Raw genomic sequence first — 15,142 nt, forward strand, 5'->3', positions numbered from 1 at the left:
AAAGAAAACCTGCGACAAACTGACAGGCTTTGGGAGGTAGAAATGACACCGAATTTACCTCATTATAGGCCTTTCGGAAGTTCATTCTGGGAGGCAAAAATACCAAAGGTTTACAGCTTTTGCTTTTTCTTAAGAAAACAAGGTAGTATGACAAAGATTCATGAATTATTTGTAGACTCAAAGTGTTCCCTTCTTTGGAGCCATTTAGGGTCACAAAGCAGTACACATTCAGGCATTTATGTAGAAACCAAACATTTTAATGTAGAAACTGCAACTCCTGTAGGGTTTTTAAATTTCTGAATGAATGGCATAAACCACATTTAGAACATTTACTTGCATTTAATGTAATTTCAGCACCTAATTTTTTGAAAGCTTTCTGAGTAATCATGACATCTGCTAGGAACAGCTTCATCAGATCATCTATATTTACAATCAATTTCTTCCAAGGCTTTGAAAGTGCATGTTATGAGCTGTGATTGCAGTACAACAGTCCATCACTGGAAGATTTGAGCACAGAAACAAACGCTTTAAAGAGTCACATTTTCATTCACAGTGTTGCACAAATTACTTGTATTGTTGCACCTCCAGATGCAGCTGGTAACAACTTTCATAAGGAAAAAAAAAGGTTTCTAAGTTTTCTGAGGAGGCAGAGGTTCTACTATCCATTACCTTCTTCATTCAATGACTTTTCAGCTGAGCTACAAGAGAACATCGGCTGAAGAATATGTTATTACATTTAAAAGCAGTTACAAACGCTCTTTAAAGAGTGAGCGTAATGCATTGCATGGGGTAACACGAGGGGGCTTTATGGGTGAATATAAAAGGAAGTAATCGCTGTATCAAAACTAGACTTTGGGGCAGGCATTATTTAGACATTTAAAGTTCTTGTTAATGACTACAGTAAATGGAAGGAAACTGTGTGAACAGGTCCATTGTTGAACCCCTTCTTAATACCTCATCAAACCAGCTAGATACAAAGTTGGTTAACAGCAGAACTTACAAACCACATTTCATTTGCGAAGATGGGTGAAAGACTATCTTTCAACCTACCATCACAAATACTAAGCCACACAGCTACCTTTTGGTTCCTTTTCTGAGATTTTCTTAGCCTACTATATTAAACTGGCAAGTTTAGCAGATTAATTTGATTTGCTATCAAGGAATCTTCTGGGGCCTGGGCGGGAGTCTCAGCAGAACAGATCAATATAAAATTAGGTACAGTGTATTTATTTTAATGACATGCATTTTTTACGTAACACGTTCTGCCATTGATTCCAAATCAATTTCCCACCTCCAAAATATAATTTTCAAGTACCATTAACCATGCAATTCATCAACCCAAGCAGCATGGCAATGAACGATGCTTTTCACAAGCATAAGAATAACATGGGTAACAACTACATGGTCCTCATCCTTTCCTGCTGCCAGTACTGAGCTTGTATTGCGTATGTACAAGCACTATTCTTTTCCTGCTTAATTTACTTGTTTGCAAATTAAGAAAGCTTCCTGTAGCATCATATCCAATGTGAAATAAGGAACTTCACTGCTCATGATTAGAAGCTGCTTTGAGACCCAATTTCATAATATAAACAAACCACCACTTATAACTACACAATTGGTAGTTCATTACAGCTGCTGCAGACTTGCAGTTAAATCTGTGTTTTGCAGTCAGTTCTTGTGCCAAACTTTATTGCCCCTTCAAACTTAGAAATGCTCAAATATTTTGACTCCGTACACACATTAACACATTACACCTTCATACGGAAAGCTCAGAAACTCAATTACAGTATATTACAGCATATCACGCTATAGCCAGTTATCAGTATTTTCTTTAAGCTACCTAAAAGCATAACCTCGCACATCAGTTTCACCTGGTTTTATTAAGGCCCTTCTTTCCCTATAAATTTCCTGAAAGGAATTGTGCAGGATTGCACTTGGCTTTATTATCATTTTCCCAAGTCCACATTTTATAGTGCAGCCTAGCGCAAGGTCCCATGTGGTGGCATTCATTACAGCCTTTTCTTGAGAACAAATATAGAAGAAACATTGGCTCCATAGTTTTTCCATGCACATCAAGGATAAAATAAACCCTCAAGTTACAGAGTGGTTAAAGAATTTGGGCAACAAACTTGAAGGACCTACATATTTCCCTTACCACTGCCATAGCCTTTCAACAAAAATTTCTTTCAGTTGTCCTGTGCAACATCAAGGAATACAATCGATGATTTAACTCTTCTTTTTCCCCTCTTTCCCTTAAGGATAAGTAACACATGAAAGGAAATTTTATGAACGATAACAAAAAGAACTTGTGGTATCTTCACCAGAACTGGGTTTGCATATCCAAACGCACATCCAGTTGACCAAAACCTACGATAAATGCTTTTATGCTAGCACCAGGTACCTTTGCTTCAACAATGCCTCACAAGGCAATATATTCTAACTAATAATACATGTAAACAAGAACAGAAAAGAATTGTTTAGTATCTTCAAAAATTTTACTAACCGTGACCGCTCTCCAAACAACAACAACAAAAAAATATCGACAACTTCAGACATGGCTTTCTCACACAATAGTTTTCTTCTCATTTCCACATCTGTACACCATCTAACACAGTTTAAAAAAACCCCAAAAACCTGAAGCATAAAACTCTGTCAGCTAAGAAGTATTTAACTAGCACCCTCTTAAAAGAAACTAACAAAAACCTCTGAGGCCAAGCACAAGCAGCAAGTAATGCACCATACATGAAAGAACTGGTATCATGAAAGCCATAAAGCTCAGATTGCAAGAGTGACACTTCTGTGTTGTTGGGCTTTTTTGTCTTCTCAAAAATCACTGCTAAAAAAAAATAATAAAACTGATAATGATTTATATCACAAAAAAGGTCCAGTCAGAAAGAAAAGAGTTCACTAATAGAGCTCTACTGCATTTCAAAACCACCCTCATTTCCAACTGATGTCAAGAAAACCTCAGAAAAAGTAAACCCGAATAATAGAAAGTTTTGAATTTGTTCTGCATCATGGCAAAACTTAAATTTAACTGTGATACAAAGGAGGGAGAGGGAGGGAGAAAAACAAAAAGCTTCCCAAGACTAAAAAAGTTAGCATCTATTTCTTCAGGCATCCACTTTGAACAAAAAAAATCCAATGCTCACATGACCCTGGTCTCTGCAACTACTCTAATTACTGAGCAATTAGCTTTTGTACAAGTTCTCAAAAACTACTAATTCCATCTTAGAACCGAAATCTCTCTCCCTTAAGTGTTTTGTCAAAACCGTGCATTTTCTCACACTTCTATTTTAGCTAATTGGCACTTTCCAACAGAAGCATTATGCTGAAAAATGCCATCATCGACAGTAGTCGGCACATCTGAAAGTCAGCCCTGAAACTGCCTCATGTTTTTAAGGTTAAGATCTATTCTAACCGCAGCAGACAGCTACAAGTTTGCAATAATTTCTTAATTAAAGCTACAAACAAGAGCATCACTACATTTCTCCAACCATGAAAACAAAAGCCAATGCCTCCACTGGTAGGTAGGCTGGTGGACACAGACAGGCAAGTGGGTGATTAGGAATGACCTCAGTACTACACCTGGAGAAAAAAATGGGACAATAAAGGACATCTTATACTTTTCACACACCCTGAAATACGTTGAAAAATAAACAAGCTGGACAAAGCCTTCCAAATATTTGTATGTTCATATGCAAGACCTTCATTAAAGAGTAACATCCTAAGTACTGCCACTAAAAATGCAAACTGGCAACAAAAAGTGTAACCTGAAAGCAGGGTTACACTGTACAGACCTTCATAAAGCTTTAAAAGTAGGGAAGTAGAATAAAGATGTGTATGTGTGTGTGTATACACTTCCACTCCAACTGAATTGCATTAAGACTGTGACAAGTTTACAAAAGCTACAGGATTTGGAGGGAACACTGACAATAGTAATTCAGCAAGCTTTTTTTCTCCCCCTTCCACAGAATGAATGAATGGCAAAGTATTCTAAATTTGTCAGTTTGTGACATCCACTGACCCAGAATTCAGAGACACTACCTCATAGTTAGTGGATCAGTAGCAGCGATTCTGACAAAGATCCTCTGTCAAGGATGACAGTCCTGGCAGGCTCAACCTTGGTGGTAGGTCAGTGGGGATACAGACTTGGCAGGCGGCATCCCGCACCTTGCCAACCCACACTGGTCAAGCACGCCGAAGCGCCAGCCAAACTTTCCTACGTGGTCACAGGAACACGGCTAAAAAGGCTTCCAGAAAACAGTGCAGGAACTCGCACTGCGACTAATGATAACTGCAAAAGTCTTAAATTACTGTTCGACTTGCTTTTAATGAGCTGTTGATATCAACGTTAGCCATGAAATATCTAAAGTGTTGTAGCTCACACAAGAACAAATCTTTTCCTTCTGAGCACAAACTGCTCTCCTTACCTGTTGCTATAAAAAGTAATCTAAAGATCTTTAAAGAAAAAATACTAATACAATAAAATTAATTTCAGCATATCTATCATAGAAAAAAGTTGCATTTTAATCAACATGAAACATTTAACTGGCAGGGAAGGCAGAAATACCGCTGTGGCAATTCTATGCAGGTATATAATTCAGCCAAAAGCAACAAAAGATTTTTTACAGTTTTCTTTAGAGAACTATAAAGAAAATATAGAGGACATTTTTCTGAAATTAAAAGTGTCCTCTGGAATATTAAAGATCACAACATAATTTGCAAAGACCATTTGAATAAATCCAAAAACATGCACTACGCTTAAGAGCACGAGCACTCCATCTTGAGAGACAGAATTTCTTCCAGCTCAGATAATATTCTATCAACATGCAAACTCTGCGCAGGACACGACCCACTCAAGGTGCAAGATTAAAAATCTGACTTCAACACAAGAGCCAAGTAGTACAGGATGCACAGTTATCATTCCTTCAGGTTCCATCAGGAGGTTAAAACTCCAAACCTCGCATAAAAAACACCCACCACAGCTGTATGCAGCATCATCGCAGCACACTCCTTTGTTGCAACCTTTTGTCATCACAAGAAAGAAACACAGAGGAAGCCCCTCTTCCTCCCTTCCCATTTCTCATCACCATATCCATCTTGGACTTCCACTAGAAAAGTCTTCTTTAGAAAAAAAGACAATCCCTTCCTCGAGTGTATTTTCTCCATATTTGAAAGGAAAATAAAGGTTTGACAAAGGCAGGCTCCCCCAATAAGCACATGTTTTCTTGGAGCTTTGTTTTGTTTTGCAAAAGTGTGTGCCATTAAGTACTTCACAGCCACTTCAAGGCCAAGTGAACAAAATTTTAACATCAGAGGTAAGAGTAAACCACTATCAAACGGTAGGGATTAAGACATTAAATCCAACACCACCCTACACAGACAGGGCACTCTCAAAAGTTACAACACACTAATTATGAAACATCTTCAATTAAGTTATTTGCTGCTTCTATTAACTTCCACTACCACCAGCTGCCAACTTCATAAAGCGTTACAGCTTTTGAAGAGCACGGGCACATGACTGCAATAGCATGTTTGCACCTCCTCCCCACCACCCCTTCTCTTCAATCAAATTCTGTGACTCCTCAGAATATCAGAAGGATATTCTGTGCAGAACTTCCATAACTGAGATTTACAACAAAAAAATGCTCGTTTCACTTTTCAGTGTTTTGAAGCCACCCATGGAAGGTAAATTACCTGAAATTAACAAAGGGATGAAAACCAGCAAGAGATTTCATCTAAAACCATCACATACTGACAATCTAATTTCCCCTGACAAGACAAAACTTACAGGCTGATGCAAATTTTGACAGTTATTCCTTGGAGGTTTTGTTAAAGCAGAGAGCCCAAGTCATTCACTAAGCAAGATCTCTAAATCCCTACAGATTCCGGCAAAAGACTCGGTGAGTAATATTGAACCTATCCAATAATATATTCAACAAGTACTGCTGAATCAGTTCCTCTCTACCTCATTACACTGAGAAATCCCTTCATTTAATTAGCTTAAAGTCACATCAGAAACTACACGACTGGAACAGAGCAGAGATCACTTGATTTCCAGTCTTGTGCTTTTAACCGCAAGACCATATTTCCTCTATTAAGTTTACAACCCGCAGAAAACAGAAATTGCCATTCTAAATCACTTAAGCGGTCCATCTGTTGTCAGGCAGCTGTCAGGGCTCGGATGCACGCACCAAGGGCCAAGGTGGACAAGTGTGTGTGCCCCGACATCGCCTCTGAACCGACGGGTTCGAAACGTGCGGGTTTGTTACTCTCTCCCTTCCTTTCGGTCAGGCCTTATTGGAGCTACGAGCGAGCGGAGTTCCTCCTTTTTTTTTTTTAAAAAAGAAAGAAAAGAAACAAAAACCACCGAGCCTCTTATTAGCGTTGCAACAGTTCGCTGCTACGGTTACGTGCACAGACTTATTTGTACCAGCACGAAGCGTGTTTCAGCAGCCCGGCCCGCGTTCCCCTTTCCCTCCCGGGGCTGCTCCTTCCCCCACACGCCGCTCCCGGGCCCCCTCCCGCTCCGGGACGCCCCAAACCCTGTCACCGCCGGGCCCGCGCGGCCGGGAGAGGCCTGAGCCCCTCCAACTTCCCTAAAGGGCCCGTCCCCCACCCCCCAAAAAAAAAAAAAACAACAAAAAAACGGGAACCCCGAACCGCAGCGCGCCGAGGCCGCTGAGGAGCCGCCGCTCCCCCCCTCCCACCCCTCTCCGACCCACTGCCCCCGGTCCAACCTCCCCCCCCCCCCCAACCCGGGCCGCCCTGACCCACCCGGCACGGAGCGAGGCGGCCTCCCCGCCGGTGGCGGTACCGGGGCCGGGTGTCGGTGAGGCTGGAAGCGCCGCTTGGGCCGCGACCGCCCGCTCGCAACAAAACTTTATTGGGAGCCGGCGGAGGGGGACAGCGGCGCGGCGGCGCCGGCGGGGCCAGCGCCGGGACCCGGATGTGCGCGGGGAAAGAGGAGGGGGGGGGGGGGGGAAGGAGGGAAGGGGGAGAAGCGCGCGGGCGGGCTCGTGCGCGCCGCGCATGCGCAGCGCCGGCGGGAGGAAGCGGACGCGGCGGGAAGGGCCGGGGCGGGCTGAGGGGGCCCTGTGGGACGGGCCATTCGGAGCCTGGATCCGAGAAAGCCAGTAGAATAAACAAGAAAGGGAGGCGTTCGGCTTTGTTGTCGAAAGAGTAATTTGCCCCAAGGCCGGGGGTTGAAAAAGTTGCCTCAAGCTGAGCGCGGGCCTGTGGTGATCCCCTCAAGAAGGAACGCCTCCGACGAGGCCTGTCCAGGCCTCATGGCAGCCGGTGCTGGGGCTGAGATCCAGCAGTCTCTACTGCCCGGTCCCCTGTGCTGCCTTCCTGGTGGCTGATACCAGGCCATCAGCCTCGGCCCTTGCGCTTGAGCGTTATTTGGCAGCATTGGTTGGCTTTTCTCCACAGTGCTGAGGGGCAGTTGAGGTCCTTCAGATGGCTAGTTACTAAAACCACATAGTAAAGCTTGAAGAAAACACGTTACCAGTGTTAGGATTGACTCTAGAAAGGACTATATGATCAGGATTTCCATACAGTACGCTTTTCTCACAGTTATCGCAAGAAATGGAAACGACCACTGTTTCCTCAAAGCGACTTTTTGATCAGCACAGAAGAAAGTTTCAGAGGTACAAGGCCAAAAGCACCTCCAACAATGCCTTTGATTAAACATACCGCAAGCGTAATTGTTCACGTCTCAATAAATTGATTGATACAAGGGTAAATTAAAGACGAATTGAGTTCCGCGCCATGACTTGATGTCAAAATGTTTTAATTTTTTTAATTGCCCTCAATATACAGCTGATTTTTGGAACTCCAGACACCTAAATTTCCACTAGATCTGAATACATACGTCCACTGAAATCGATAATAAAAATGACTTGTGCATTCACAGGCCTCTCATCGTAGGGAAGGACCGGCAAACTCTTGTTTCCCTTACAAAAGCCAAGGTACCTTAGAGCAACGCGTGGAAGGTTGATCCATGTCCACCTCTGCTCATCTTCACTCGATCATGAGCAGGTGGAACTTCTCGCCACAAAGTACGGGCAAGACCCCAACCTTTAAGGCATTGCGAAATTTAGCTTTATATGGGCAAGGGGAACTTCCACCATTAGGGGAAAGTAATTCACACTTTAGCCCACAAAGTGATTTTAAGAAGAAACTTTTCCTACAGGAAGATTACTTCATAACCCAAAGGCTGCCTAGCTCAGAGGAGGCTGATCAGAGCCGGTTCCAGACACGCCACTGAACTAAGCTGAATGCTAATCTGATCCACTACAGAAGCTCCTACAAGAAGAGTTTCTCCCTCTGGCAAAAATACTGTGTAGGAACAGATATACGGGGCAAAATCATAACTTGTATATAAATTTGTATTTCTGTTGTAGAACATGTAACTACACCATCTTGCAGCAGTTAAAAATCTGGCATACCAGTGGCATCTGGCATGCCAACTGGATCTGGCTATCAAACAGATTCCTTTTGGAAAAAAAAATATTAGAAACAAGCAAATCTAATGAAAAGTGGCTTTATATATACATACATACTGTATATATGCAAATATATATATAGTTAAGCTAAAAAGAAACCACATGAAACCCCATGTTTTATCTGTGAAAATTAAGGGTAAAGCATCGACCAATTAAAAAAAAAAAAAAAAAAAGGAGGAAAAGCAATGTAAAGTTTGTAGAAACAGGGAAAAATAACCAGTGAGCCAAACTGAAGTTTCAATTTCAAATATATTTGAGCTTGAGCTTTGAAGACATTTTCTTCTGGGTCAAAACTACGTGGCTCTTGATTATTTTTTATGTAAACAGAAGTTTTTTAGGAGCAGTGTACTCTGATCAGATCTATACAGAGGTCAATTAATAGCCCGACAGGATATCTCTACTAAAGTTCACGACAGCGGCGAAGGCGCAAGGCTTTGGTGTAGTTTATTCACAGAACAGAGCTAACCTTTGGGGACTCCTATGTATCTCTGCACCAGCAATTGTTCTGCTTTGGCCAGGCCGTCCAAACTGTGGGACAAAAAAAACCCCTGTTGGTCTTTTTCCAAATCTTTTGTGTAACTTAATTAATAAACCAAGTAACAAACAACAAATTGGCAGCAGGCATTTTAGGTGTTGTTCATGTGCCAGCCGTGATGTCTCTACAAAACAAAATGTTCTCTTATTGAGAAGTTACAAAACAGTTGTGTGTTGTCAGATGAAGCTACAACGCAGAGCTCCGATGTGCTTCCTCCTGCGGAGGTTTTAGAGTTCCAGCTATGAGGAAAGCTGGAGGTGCGTGTGCGACTGTATGGGAAAACTCTTTAAGTTTTCCAAAACTAAGAACATTTTTCCAAAATGTTCTCAGTTTAAAGCTGCAGGCAAGTTTGGTACGTGTGCTTGCAGCACACCACTCCTCAGAAAGCAGTGATTCTTAAGCACAATATACAGTTTATTTTGGAGTTTGGTAATAACGGATAGAATCTACAGCCTGAAAAATAGTTTTCCTCTTTCTTTTGCCATTTTGTTACAGACTAATGTTGAACGGCCAAAGACCAAATGTCTGAAGTCAAGTTATCTCCTAGTCAACAAGACAGAGTAGAGGATGAAGTAAGTTACGTTTGCTATCTAATGATTCGAGTCTGTACATCCTTGAGGTCACAACAGAATTAACGCCACTTTCACCGCTGTCTACTTCATACATGGTTTCCATCACTTAAATCCCTAGGACCACACTCCAGTGGGTCCACTCTAGTAACATATCAAGTTAATTTAAAGGCTTGCAACAAGGAAGCTCAAGGCAGCCTGAACACAGTTGCCAGAAATCATGTGATTTCATGAATTCATGAATTTCACAACTCATGGAACCGTCAATCCTTTTTTAGCATTGGCAAACCTAGATTTTCCAACACATTTTTCCAACAACTGTGAGAATCCAAGGGGAAATGACTAGCTAACCTTCTACTTACCTGAATGTTTTAATTATTAATTGTCCGTTCAGAGTCTGCAGGGACCAACTGCACATATGTTTATACTTTTGGTCCTGCCTTGTAAAGTCAACTAAAGCACGAGTATCTGCCTGACGTTCCTTTGAGCACAGCCTAATGGCAAGGAAGACACAAAACTGCCTTCTCATAAACCCACGTTACGGTAGATGTTTATGTTGGAGCTGGCTGTAACCATCCAGGCTGATCAAAGTACAAAACAATTAACAGAAAAACCACCACCAGTTTGCTTCAGGCCTTGCATGGTTGAGAAGCAACCATGAAGTTCAACGAGTATCTTAGATTGCATTATTTTGATTTTTCTCTCCAGATTTTGAATACGATCCCTGTGTTTCTTAACGAGATTTTTGTTTGGTTAGAAGTTAATAGTTTGAAAATCAAATAGATTGTTTGAATTAGAAGGAAATAGTCTTGAGAAAAGTTGCTTTATTATGAAACTCTAGCCTTCCTGTGACTCCGAAATTGAGTGCATTGTTCAACTTAATTCCCTATCAACTTTCTAAATTGCTGGGGGGCAGGAATGGGGAAATTTGAAAAAAAAAAAAAAAAAACAACAAAACAAAACAAAAACCCAAGTCTAGTTTAAAACCAGGATTGGTAGAAATAGGTAGGAAAGCTGAAGAAGGTTCTACTCACAGCTGTCAGCTGAGAAGAAATGGGGGAAGGGGGAAATGCTGAGAAAGGAATTTAATTTTTTTTTGGCAGTGAAGGGAGGAACATGCCATCCCTGTTTGAGAAGTTTCAGGGTGGGAAAGGCCAAGGAGGGGCTAACATACTATACATACCTTTACATATATTTTTGAGGCAGAAAAACAGCGTTATGTTTGAGCGGAGTTCAGCCAGTGGAAAGGGAGGTGGCGTTTTGCTCCGGCCATTTGGTCCTCTGAAATAACCCTGCAATTTACAGCTTGCTGAGAACAAGCACGGTGGATGGTAAGTAGCTGCCTCACAACGAGAAGGCAATGCGAGTGGTGTGTGCATAGCATCACATATGTAAGAAAATAAAAAAAAAAAAAAAAGATTTCTTTAGTGTCTGGAGGAAATATATTAAAATTGTTTGTCTACGAGGCCCTTGGTGGTGTGGGCTCCTGTGAAGTTACACTCACCAGCTCACAATTTGAATTCTAGGAGAATAAATTGTGTACCCTGTTATTGTTACAGCCACACTTCTGGGTACCTTGCGTGACTCAGCTCACACAGAAGTACAGAGAAAGGGAGAGAAGAATTAAGTCTTCTTTCCTGAAGCTACAGGTAGAAGACGTTAACATGAAATTGTAGACCAGGAGAGGGAAAGGCAAGGCAAAGGTACACTTCCCAGCAAGGTTAAAGCTGCAAGCTTTTCTTCCTAGACTGGAAGAATAAATGAGATGAGACATGTAACTGGATACTGGTACATCTATGGAGATGTTAGAAACAAAGACATTACGTAAAGGTTTTGTAAGTTCAGCTCAACGGTGTCTTTTCACACTCTACAGAATAAAAATGTGAATGTATTGGGGATGATGTATCCAGTTTGACGGATCTGAGAGTCAACTAAGGGTACAAAGCTGAACACGCAATTCAAGAAATAAATGTCTGAAAAACATACAGAAGAAGGCAAAATCCTAAGATGGGGGAAAGAACACTTCAGGAAGAGTAAGAGGAATAAGAAGTAATGAATTAGAGAAGCCTTTGCCTGACAACTGTCAAAGTCCACATCAGAGGGTGAACCCTCTTCCATTGACACCTGTGGACAGAGTCTGGTCAGGGCAGAGTACTGCTAAATTGGATCTGCTTCTTGGAACAGGGGGTGGAAACCTTCCTGGAGGAATGGAAAAAATGTCCCAGCTGATTAACACAAAGTAATACACCGCTCTCTCAGAGGAAATGATAAAGAAAAGAATTTTAAATGGCACAATTCCTTTGAATATTCCTCCAGTGTTGCTATTTTTCCACACCATCCTGCAGCTTGCCCTCACCGTTGCATCAGCAGTACAGAAACATGCAGTACTCTCATTCTTCTAAATCAGTGATTTTCAACTATTTGCAGAACATGACCTCACTTTCTGGAGTCTGACACCCACTACTAAGCTCAGAAGAAGGAGAGCCCCTGCCTCCTAAAAGCTGCCTATATCAACCAGACCAAATACCTGTGGACAGCAGAGAAGTTGGACCCTGGAAGTGGGATAGAAAAGGTAGTACAGAAAGAGAATTAATCTAACACCGTGGTTAACTTCCTTCCACGTACCGCAACCCCGTGATCACTATAAGCTTTTTTCTTCTAGGAGAACTCTGCTCAAAATTAGCCACGAGTAAAATTATGTCTTATTTTCTTAAAGATTTACTCCCTTCCCTACCACTTGCTTTATGGCCCTCATCATTAGCCAAATGCAGAGCCTCCTGGGTGAATTCTTCAACATTTTTGCCTGCATAGACCCAGTTTTTCCTAGAGCTGTTGACTCCCCAGCCCTAGCGTTGCCTCCTGAGCACAGTCCCTTTTGGAAGGGACTGGCGTTCAGGTGGGACACTTTCTTGCTTTGAGACCGTGAGGAGGTCTCCCATGCAGCCTCACACTCAACGCAATGATCTGTTGACACAGTCATGAGCTGGAATTCCATTTCTTGTAGCAATAGTTGGGACCAACATCCACAATAACTGTGCTCTGAAAACTTGTGTTTGTGGCTCCATGGCCAAAACCACAGGAAAGCTATTTTTAGTGCAACGGAGCTCTAAATAGTGGAAGCACTGAAAACGTAGCTCACATCATGGGCCAAATTCTTCTCCTGGTTACACCCACTCTATGGAGAAGCTGGAATATAATAAACACTCTGAAACAGAATTTATTTTTTTTTTTTTAAAAAAAGGGAAACTTTTGCTTATGAGTAAAATTGGTGTTTTAAACTTTAAATGAAAAAAAGTACACATCCTCCAGTATTTCCTCTGGAAATAAATGAAAGGACAGGGGAAAGGAACAGTTTGAGATAGAAGCGATCTATGACAATAATTGTACCTATTACGATAAAGGTAATTCATCCCACGACGTATGTCTGAACAATACCTTTAGCTAAAATCTCTCTCCATTCATTATGCAGATACTTTTGGCTTAGACCAGTGAAAAGGACACCGAGTTTATCTGTACCTGGAGAGAAGACGCAGCAGATGAGTGCAGCCTGTGAGTAACAAATCAGGTTTTAATGGCTAGACCTACACTTCATTACTCACAAGCCAACTTTCTAACAGCAGTTTATCACCTCGGGATTTCACAACACAAAACAATTAGTGATGGCAAGGCAGAGTCCTCCAGCTTTCTCAGGTAGGAACCGACAGGACCTGACTTTCTCCTTCTGGCTGTATTTCTGCCAAAGTCCCCACATTACAGGACGCTGGGCCTTCACAACTTGTATTTAAATTTCGTGGCACACTCAGGGACACAACTTTTTTACCACCCTCGTGACCAAATAGTTGGGTTTAATAATTTCCTCTGCAATATCAAGATCTGCATATACAGGCATAATAATGTTTATTATAAAATTAAAAGGCTTTTGGGCATAGTGTAGTGCAGTTTTTGGAGAGTGTGTTGCAAGCTATTTGCTTCTCTTTGCAAAATTTCCACAGAAATTTTATTTTTCTTTCTTTGCTTTTGTTAGGAGAGCAGGGAACTGGATAATTTTCTAAAACAAAGATGACGTTTTGGAGAAGCCAGTAAGGTGAGAAAATCACAAAATTGGGTTTTTTCCCTCATAATCATAATAAAAAATGTTATTTTTTCTTCACTGTTTTGTTGTTGATAAGTTTTCTTCCACTCTTTAAGCACTGCCCTCTGACATATGTTTTAAAAAGAAACACAGGAAGGAAAACCAACACATTTTCAATTTTGGTTACATTTCTGCAAATCTGAAACAAATTAGGATTATTGTTATTGCCTAAACAACTTCATATGTCATACAGTAAAGGAAAAAATAAAAAGTTCATAAATGCTCCAGCTGCTTAGATGGGCCCCATGTAAGGCACTGTCACTAAAATAGTTCACAACCCTAATTACAATTCACCACATCTTGGGAATGACATTTAGGATTCTCGAGGCGCTTTTAGATAATTTTTAGACTCCGCGTAGAAGTTCAGCTGTCACGAAGTCGGTTTTATTTTATAACAGATTTTACCCTTTGGAATGTTATGTTTGGATTGAGCTGAAGATACGGAAAAATACGTGAGATATAGTTTGCTTACCCGACTGAAACATAACTCCTAAAACAAAGCTGAAACTTTTTGTCCTTTAGTGTTCATATTCTCGCCTGTGCTTGCTTATAGCTATTTAGATTGGGAGGAGGGGGGGGGGAAGAGGAGAGAAAAAACTCTCCCTTACTGCATTATTCCGACTCCATTAGCGTAGTCAGAGAGAATTCCTGCTCTCTATCCAGTAATTAATTAAATATTTAACATTGCAGGATCTAATTGGAATCCCAAAAGTTAACAATAGCCTCTGCTATTGGTGTTGCTATCTCAGGGGTTCTGTTTTCACAGGCGTATATTTAGCTCTCGGCCACATCGCCCACTTGCATTACGAATCGTACAACCCCCCTCCTTAAAAAAAAAAAAAAAAAAAAAAAAAAAAAAAAAGGAGAGAGAGAAAACAAACAAGAAGCTCGGTAAAATCTGGAAACTTTTATAAAGTGACGCCATCTCCGCGAATCTCCTTCCCCCTGCTGCAAAACGCACTTCAAAGCCCAACAAATCAAGCGGCAGGCGGGCTCTCCTCGGAAAAAAAAAAACAACCAGCGATAAGGAATGAACGCAGCTTTACCTTCCAGAAAATTACTGCGGCTCCATTTTCCGACCCTTTTATTTTGTCACCGGCTGCCTTTCCGAGCGATTTCTGTTCCTCTCTGGCTCATGCTGGGGCTGGGGAGGAGCCCTGCGCGGAGGGTCCCCAGCGCAGGGACGGGATCGGGTAACACACCCAGCAGCACACCCAGCGCCGGCTGCGGAGAATTCAAATTCCCACTTTAGAAACTTTCTGCAATACTTGTGTGTCAAGTCTATTTTTGCTGCCTTCCTTCATCCTGTAATAACGCTCTTTGGTCCAATGCGACGCAGCCATCTTTTTGTGCTGTGCCTTTTCGGACAAATCTGTAGATCAAAAACGCTTCA

At 41.6% G+C, this 15,142-nt stretch overlaps 1 protein-coding gene across 2 annotated transcripts in view; it reads right to left on the reverse strand.

Moving 5' to 3' along the window:
* Positions 1–14,889, reverse strand: part of SMAD5 (SMAD family member 5) — a 29,980-nt gene extending 15,091 nt beyond the window's left edge. Inside the window, exon 1 of one of the 2 annotated variants that reach the window (XM_074156629.1) lies at positions 14,796–14,889. The gene's annotated coding sequence lies outside the window, so the exon portion shown is untranslated. Of the gene's footprint in view, positions 1–6,780; positions 6,944–14,795 lie in introns of those variants that run through there. The other variant, XM_074156628.1, reaches the window with a different exon arrangement.
* Between the last annotated feature and the right edge of the window lie 253 nt (positions 14,890–15,142).

The sequence above is a fragment of the Numenius arquata genome, chromosome 11, assembly GCF_964106895.1.
Source record: "Numenius arquata chromosome 11, bNumArq3.hap1.1, whole genome shotgun sequence".
Lineage (NCBI taxonomy): Eukaryota > Metazoa > Chordata > Aves > Charadriiformes > Scolopacidae > Numenius > Numenius arquata.